We start from the raw sequence: 7,480 nt of genomic DNA on the forward strand, positions 1-7,480 counted from the left end.
GTCGCAAAATCAAAGCCGAAAGACTGCACAGGTGGCGCTCAAACATTCGCGCGCCTCGGTTGCAGTGCTACAACATGGAGGACGACCGCTAGCACATGGCGCTGTGACGTCACGTGAAAACTATGTATAGGGAGTTTCCAGCCCCTGGTTCCGTCACGTTGCCAGCTTTTGACAGTGGTTGTGTGCGGTCACACAAACAACGCGCACAACTGTTGTCGATGGCGGCTGGCGTTGTGCCCGCGTTTAGCCCGCGTTTGCACCAAACGCGTGCGGCTGTTGGTGACGTGTTTATGAAGAACTGAGCCAACCTTTGCCGTACACCCTATGGCGGTGTAACTTAGCGACCATTATGTCATTGTCCCTGTGGTAATCAAATAAATGAAAACCGCCGGTTCATATATATTTCTCATTATTTATTAGTTCAAATAACCAATTACACCATCACATCTTAATAGTCACAATTGGAAATACATAATTCCCACCATAGTGCAGCTTCTCTAGTCTTCCATCTCCCCCCAGTGGAAGGACTGACAGTTTTTTTTTTCATTGTAGTGTCCAAAAATTGGTTAGCTCTGCTGTATCTTTCCTTGATGCAACTGCTTGTGGTGCAGCAAGACGTTTTGCTTCAAATAAAGTCTGGGCAGCGTTGCGTCCCGAATCGGCCGAGCGCATTCTTTGATTGTTTCCCATCGAGGCAGGCCCTTTCATCAGCGTCGCCCAGACGGCGACAGTCCCCGACACCGACGTTGACGGGTAAACAAGCACCCCAAAACGGCAGTGCGCATCGTTTGTGTGTTTCCCCCGATGCCACCTCCTTCATCAGCGCCGCCTGCCGGCGACGCAGCGTGACACTGGCTGGAACGCGATGACAAAGAATTTCACGAAGCGACCACAACCGCCACCTTTCGTGGAAGCGGGGACCAGCGCGATAGGTCACTCTCCCGACCCTGGCGAGACGAACGTCCTTCAAAGACAGAAACCAAGGATACGACTTTCGTAGGAGTGTGAATCCCCTGTTTCCAGATTGCCTCGTCCTTGCTTCTCAGGTGCAACATCAGAGGCGGAGTTATGTAAACACTACGACCCCTCTGATTGGCTGCACCAAGGTCATCAGATTCCCTAGTCGGGTTAACTAGGGAAGACCAATGCTTTATAAGAATACACCTTCAGTGCAGTGGGGTGTCCTGACGTGTTCTGATATGTGCTCAGACATGTAGTGAGCTGATACTTTCTAAGTGTTCCCCGATGGAGTGGGCTTCCATATTTGGAGCCACTCTAATTATGTAGAATAAACCCTTTTTTCCCTCGCAGTTTCTCCCGGACGTACTCATCCCTCTGGCTGAAGGATCACCGGCCCAAACGCTACCCCGAGTCCCAACAGCAGTCAAGGCATTCGTGTCGTGTAGCTTGCTGTAAATGTACCAGTTGCATAAAAAATGTACATACCAGAGAAGCGAATGCAGTCAACATAGACTGTAGTTTATATACACTTCAGCTGCAATGCTTAAGCAGAAAGTATATATTGTGACGTCTCGGTTGGGACGACGTTTATTACGCCCGGGAGCTAGAGCACTGCACGGCCTCGGGCTTACCCGAAAGCCCGGACCCGGCCCGGCCCACGGGCCGGGCCGGGCCGGGCAGAACAGTTTTGTAGCGTTAGCTACACTGGCCTAGCCAAGCCCGTTTCGCGCGGCACATCAAGAGCCGTACTGCGCATGCGCAAGGATCAGTGATGTCACATGGCTTGCGCACCACAGCCACCGGAGCCGGCACCTCTCGTGCACTCCGCCGCCGCCGCGCGCGACTCACCGCCGCTGGTCTGCGCATTCCAGAGGAGTGACGTCGTAGCCGTGGTAGACGCACTGGCGCCGGCGCGCTCTCGCTGTGCAGTCGCCGTCTGACACTGCCCTGGAGCCGCTGCGCTTCTGACTGGCGTTTGCCAGTGTGGTATAGCCATGGAGAAGGAGAGCGCAAGTGCTGCTCAACAGCGCAGAAGAACGGAGAAGCTTGAGTCATCGGATCCCGAAGTAGTTGCCTGGCAATTAGCGGTTGAGCGTAGGAGGAATGAATACATGTGCCACATAAAACGTATAACGCGTGTGTGTCATTGGAGCAGCAGTAAGCATGACAATCAAGCTAATCCTTGACAATCTAGACAACCAAGAAAGCTAAGAATAATCAGCTGAACCTTTGCTAACGCTACGTATATCCTGGCATAGCCGAGCTAAGCCACTGCAACTTCTTTTTCACGGGCTCAGGCCGGGCTCGGGCACGGCATGTGCTTTTTGACCCGGGCGGGCTCGGGTTTTTTTGACGCGGGCCCGGGTCGGGCTCGGGCTTTCTGATGGTGTGCATGTAACGTGCAGCGAGTTATTCTCGGGCGTCTCAACTCTGAAAAACACGTATTTTTCGATATCGGGCCGGGTTCGGGCCGGTTTCGAGTCGGGCTCGGGGCGGGCTCGGGCCTAAGGTAAAGGGGTGGCGGGCCGGGCCGGGCGGGTAACGTAGATTATTTCCGGGCCCGGGGCGGGCCCGGGTCTCGCCATAAAAGTTTTGATCGGGCCGTGCAGTGCTCTACTTCCGGGAGCTCATCAGCGAACCAGCGCAGCACACAGGCGATGATGATGATCACATATACAGGCGAAGAGGAGGATAGGTAAAAGTGTGAGGATGATAATGATAACATACAGATAAGGAAGATGTGCGTAATAAACGCCCACACTAATTTCCCCCCGACGTGAAAGCGGCCATCCTGGCCGGCCGTCAACGTGTCGAGGCACGCCGCGTGAAGGGCAATATTGCGGCAACGGCGGTCTGTGGGGGCGTCAAGAGGAGTGACGCGATAGTTGACAGGCGAAGTCTGTCCAAGGACTATGTACGGCCCCGTTAACCGTGGCTGGAATTTTTCGCATAAACCAGGGCTGCGAACAGGAGTCAGGAGCAGGACCTCGTCACCAGGTCGAAAAGATACAACGCGATGGCATTCGTCGTAAATATTTTCCGGTCTTGTTGTCTGGCCTCTCTTTTCAGACGAGCAAGTTGGCGACAGTGGTCGAGCCGGGAAATTTACTCTTCGCACGATGATAGAGATGTATTAGCCTTGGAGTTGAAGAATGAAACGTCCAGAAAGAAAGTTGGGAAGCGTCCATAAACGAGGTAAAATGGCGAGTAGCCACTTGTGCGCTGCACGGCCGTGTTATAGGCGAAAGGGACGAATGGTAAAAGAACATCCCAGTTTTTGTGGTCTGGTTGAATATAAGCGGCCATCATGTCGGCAAGGGTGCGATGAAACCGCTCGGTCAGGCCGTTAGTCTGGGGGTGATAGCTAAAAGCTGTCTTGTAGGCAGTGCCGGAGGCTCGAAGAACTTCGTTTAGCAGTTGGGAAAGGAACGCCTTTCCACGTTCACTGAGAAGTACACGAGGGGCACCATGGCGTACATTAATGGCTTCAAGAACGAAGTGAGCTACTTTCGAAGCAAAGCCAGTAAGCACAGAAGCTGTCTCAGCGTAGCGCGTCAGATGGTCGACGGCAGTCACTATCCATCGATTGCCAGCAGTAGCGACCGGAAGGGGCCCGTAAAGGTCGATTCCAACAACCTCGAACGGGGCTGCAGGGCACGGAAGCGGCTGTAATTGGCCGACAGGAGCAGATGTTGGGAGTTTGCGACGCTGGCAGGGAGAGCAGGAACCGACGTATCTGGCGACGCTAGCAGAAAGGCCATGCCAATGAAAACGACTTCGAATGCGGTCATAGGTTTTATGGAAGCCAAGGTTGCCAGCTGTCAAATCATCGTGAAAGGCGTTGAGGACACGAATTCGGAGAGAGCGTGGCAGAGCTGGCACCCAGCGGCACCCGTCAGGATGGTAAATACGGCGATACAGCACGCCATCGTCCAGCTTAAAATTCGCGAGCTGGCGACGGAGGCGCGCGTTAGGTTTACGAGAAGCCCCAGAAAGGTGATCAGTGAAGCGTTGACAGTACAGGTCCGCCAGCTGACGAGAGGCAAGTGGCTGATCATCGTCGAAAGGCAGTTGGTACATTGAGGCCAGGGAGGAAACGGGATCAGTGTCGGTCGAACTGGTGACGTGCGAAGCGATTGCAGAAGCGTCGAGTGGGGCTGTAGGAAGCGGGCAGCGAGAAAGAGCGTCGGCGTCTTGGTATTTCTTTCCGGACTTGTATATGATTTCGAAATCATACTCTTGGAGGCGTAAAATCCAACGACCCAGGCGTCCAGACAAGTTCTTGAGCGTGGAAAGCCAGCATGAAGCGTGGTGGTCCGTAACGATGGTGAAATGACGGCCGTGGAGATAAGGCCAAAATTTCTGTGTCGACCACACAATAGCCAGGCAGTCTTACTCAGTGATCGTATAGTTCTTTTCGGAAGCGCTGAGTACACGGCTGGCGTATGCAATGACTCTCTCTCGCGAAGAGTTGTTGCGTTGCAGAAGAACAGCCGCTATACCGGGCCCACAAGCGTGTGTGTTTAGAAGAGTCGATGAGGCCTCATCAAAATGGCAAAGCACAGGTGCAGAGGTGAGGGTGTCCTTCAAGCGTGCAAATGCTAATTCGCATTCCTGGGACCACAGAAAGGTCACACCGGAAGCTAGTAGCTTGTGTAATGGAGCTGCGATGGAGGAAAAGTTCTGGATAAAGCGACGGAAATAAGAGGCGAGGCCAAGGAAACTGCGCAAGTCTTTGGGTCTGTCAGGACGAGGAAAACGAAGAACTGCAGCAGTCTTGTCAGGGTCCGGCTGAATGCCATCCCTGCTCACGACATGACCCAGTATCTTAATGGCTTTGCTGGCGAAACGTCATTTCTTGGTGTTCAGCTGAAGACCAGCACGGGCGAGGCACGTCAGAACTTCATCCAAGCGATGCAGGTGCTGATCAAAGGTCGATGAAAAAATGACAATGTCGTCAAGATAACAAAAGCAGGTCTTCCATTTCAGGCCACGCAGCAAAGTGTCAAGCATGCGCTCAAAAGTCGCGGGCGCGTTGCAGAGCCCGAGAGGCATTACGTTGAACTCGTACAGTCCATCCGGGGTTGCGAACGCCGTTTTTTTTTCTTTACCGTCTTCGGGCATGAGAATTTGCAGTAACCGGAACGCAGATCCAGGCAGGAAAGTATTCCGCACCTTGGAGGGTATCAAGGGCGTCGTCAATGCGGGGCATAGGGTAGACGTCTTTTCGAGTTATCTTATTAAGCCCCCGATAATCGACGCAAAAGCGCACGGAGCCATCTTCTTTTGCGGACCAAGACAACAGGAGACGACCAAGAACTAGCCGAGGGTCGAATGACCTTGCGTTCCAGCATGTCGGCGACGTTTTCATCGATGATTTTCCGCTCGGCTACAGGCGCACGGTATGGGCGGCGCCGCACGATAGATGTGTCGTCTGCCAGAATGCGATGCTCTAGCAACGGTTGTTTGGCCCAACGTCGACGAATAGACATCGAAAGAATTAGCCTGCTTTTTCAACAAAGCCAGCAGCTGTTGTGTCTGCGCGGGTTTCAAGTCGGTGCTGATGACTGCTGTAAGGGTGGAGGCTGAAGAAGAAACGCCAGGAGACGGGTCCCCAGAGACTGGTGTAAGTGGCAAGACGCAGACAGGCTCCAGATCGGCGAGGCATGCAACGGTTGTGCCTTGCGGTAGTAGATTTTTTTCTGGTGTTCCGTTAGTGGCAGTGACAAATGCAGATCCATTGTGGAATCGAACAACTCCCGATGTAAATGCTATGCCTTTAGTAAGGCAATGGGAAGAAGGGAACACCAAGACGTCACCATGGTCAATGGCGTTGGATAGGAAGGTAACAAGTTGGTTTTGTCCTGGGAGTAGTTCCGTATCTGCCGCAGTGGTCAGGTGAAACGGCGTGTGGGTTTCTTCGTCAAGCAAGTGTTCGGTGTCGGTAAGGTGTACCACACGCTGCCTACAACAAATAGCAGCAGAAGCAGAAAATAGAAAATCCCATCCCAAAATCAGCTGGTGAGAGCACGGGTATAGCACAGCAAACTGTATGTGATGGAGAATGTCATCAATAAGTACACGCGCAGTACAGAAGGCAGAAGGTCGAATAGTGTTCCCTTCGGCTGCAACCAGCGTGGGACCTTCGTAAGGCGTCATAACTTTCTTTAGACGGGAACACAAATGAGCATTTATAACAGACAAAGCGGCACCAGTATCCACTAAAGTATCCACGGGCACTCCTTCAACATACGCACGAATCATATTGGATAGGTACGCTGGAGGAATTTCAGTCTTATGTGTGTATGCAGTTTTTCCTCCGGAAACTGCATCGCTTAGTTTTTCGAGCGAACGGTAAGGTAAGTCAGGCAGGCCGAAGTGGTGACGATGAGCGGCGGAAGGGCGATGGGGAATGGCGTCTGGCTGAACGGTAAGCGCCACGTGCTTGAGGTGATGCAGGCGGAGATGGAGAGCGATGCGAAGGTGTAGAGTAACGCCGCCCTTGGTAAGAAGCCCCACTATAAAAATCGCGCTCACACATATCGTAGCCCCGACACTCGTCTTGCTGGCACTTGTGGCAAAAACGTGATATGTGGTCGCGATAGCCGCAATAATAGCACGTAGGACGAGACGAACGCCAAGGGGGGTAATAGGGGGTGTTCGGTGTACCGTGGGAAAGTGAGGTCAGATGGGCCGATGAAAGCTCTGGCGGTGACGACGGGAAGTGAACCGTGGGCGCAGTAGCAACCGACGCGTAAGTTGGTAGCGGCAACGGAGAAGTGACGTGGCCGAGAGGCTTGGCAGCAACTTGCGCGTATGTCGGTCGTGCGGTAGTGGGTAATGCGTGAGGGACAGGAGCTTGTACTGGCACAGCGCAGGTCAAGGACGCCAGTTCTTCCCTGATAACGTCACGCAATGACCCACCAAAAGGTTGGCTGGGACACGACGAAGGTGAGGGTAACCCCATAGATTGCAACTCTTCGCGTATGAGCGCGCGAATCAGTGTTCGTAGATCGTGGTCCACCGTAGAATGGGCGCCGTCAATGTCGGGCTGTAGGCAGACAGACTCGAGCTCATCGAGGCGCTGACAAGTGGTGACGACGTCAGCGACGGTAGCGGGATTCTTAGTCGCGAGGGCATTGAAGGCAAGAGTTCCAATGCCTTTTAGAACGTGACGTACCCTGTCCGGCTCCGACATTGAAGAATTCACACGTCGGAAGAGTGCAAGGACGTTCTAGATGTACGAGGTGTACGACTCGCCCAGGTGTTGTTTGCGAGCATCGAGGCTTTTCTTGGCGAGAGTGGGCCGAACGGCCGGTGTGCCGAACACTTCACGAAGCTGGTGCTTGAAAAGAGTCCAGTTGGTCAAGTCGGTCTCGTGGTTAAAGAACCACGTCTTCGCCCCACCATAGAGATAGAAGGAGAAATGGCGGAGTTTATTAACATCATCCCAGTGATTGGCGGAACTGACTCGCTCATAATCGTCCAGCCAGTCTTCGACATCCTCTCCGCGAAGACC

This window comes from Dermacentor silvarum, chromosome 3 (assembly GCF_013339745.2).
Source record: "Dermacentor silvarum isolate Dsil-2018 chromosome 3, BIME_Dsil_1.4, whole genome shotgun sequence".
NCBI classification, from domain to species: Eukaryota; Metazoa; Arthropoda; class Arachnida; order Ixodida; family Ixodidae; genus Dermacentor; species Dermacentor silvarum.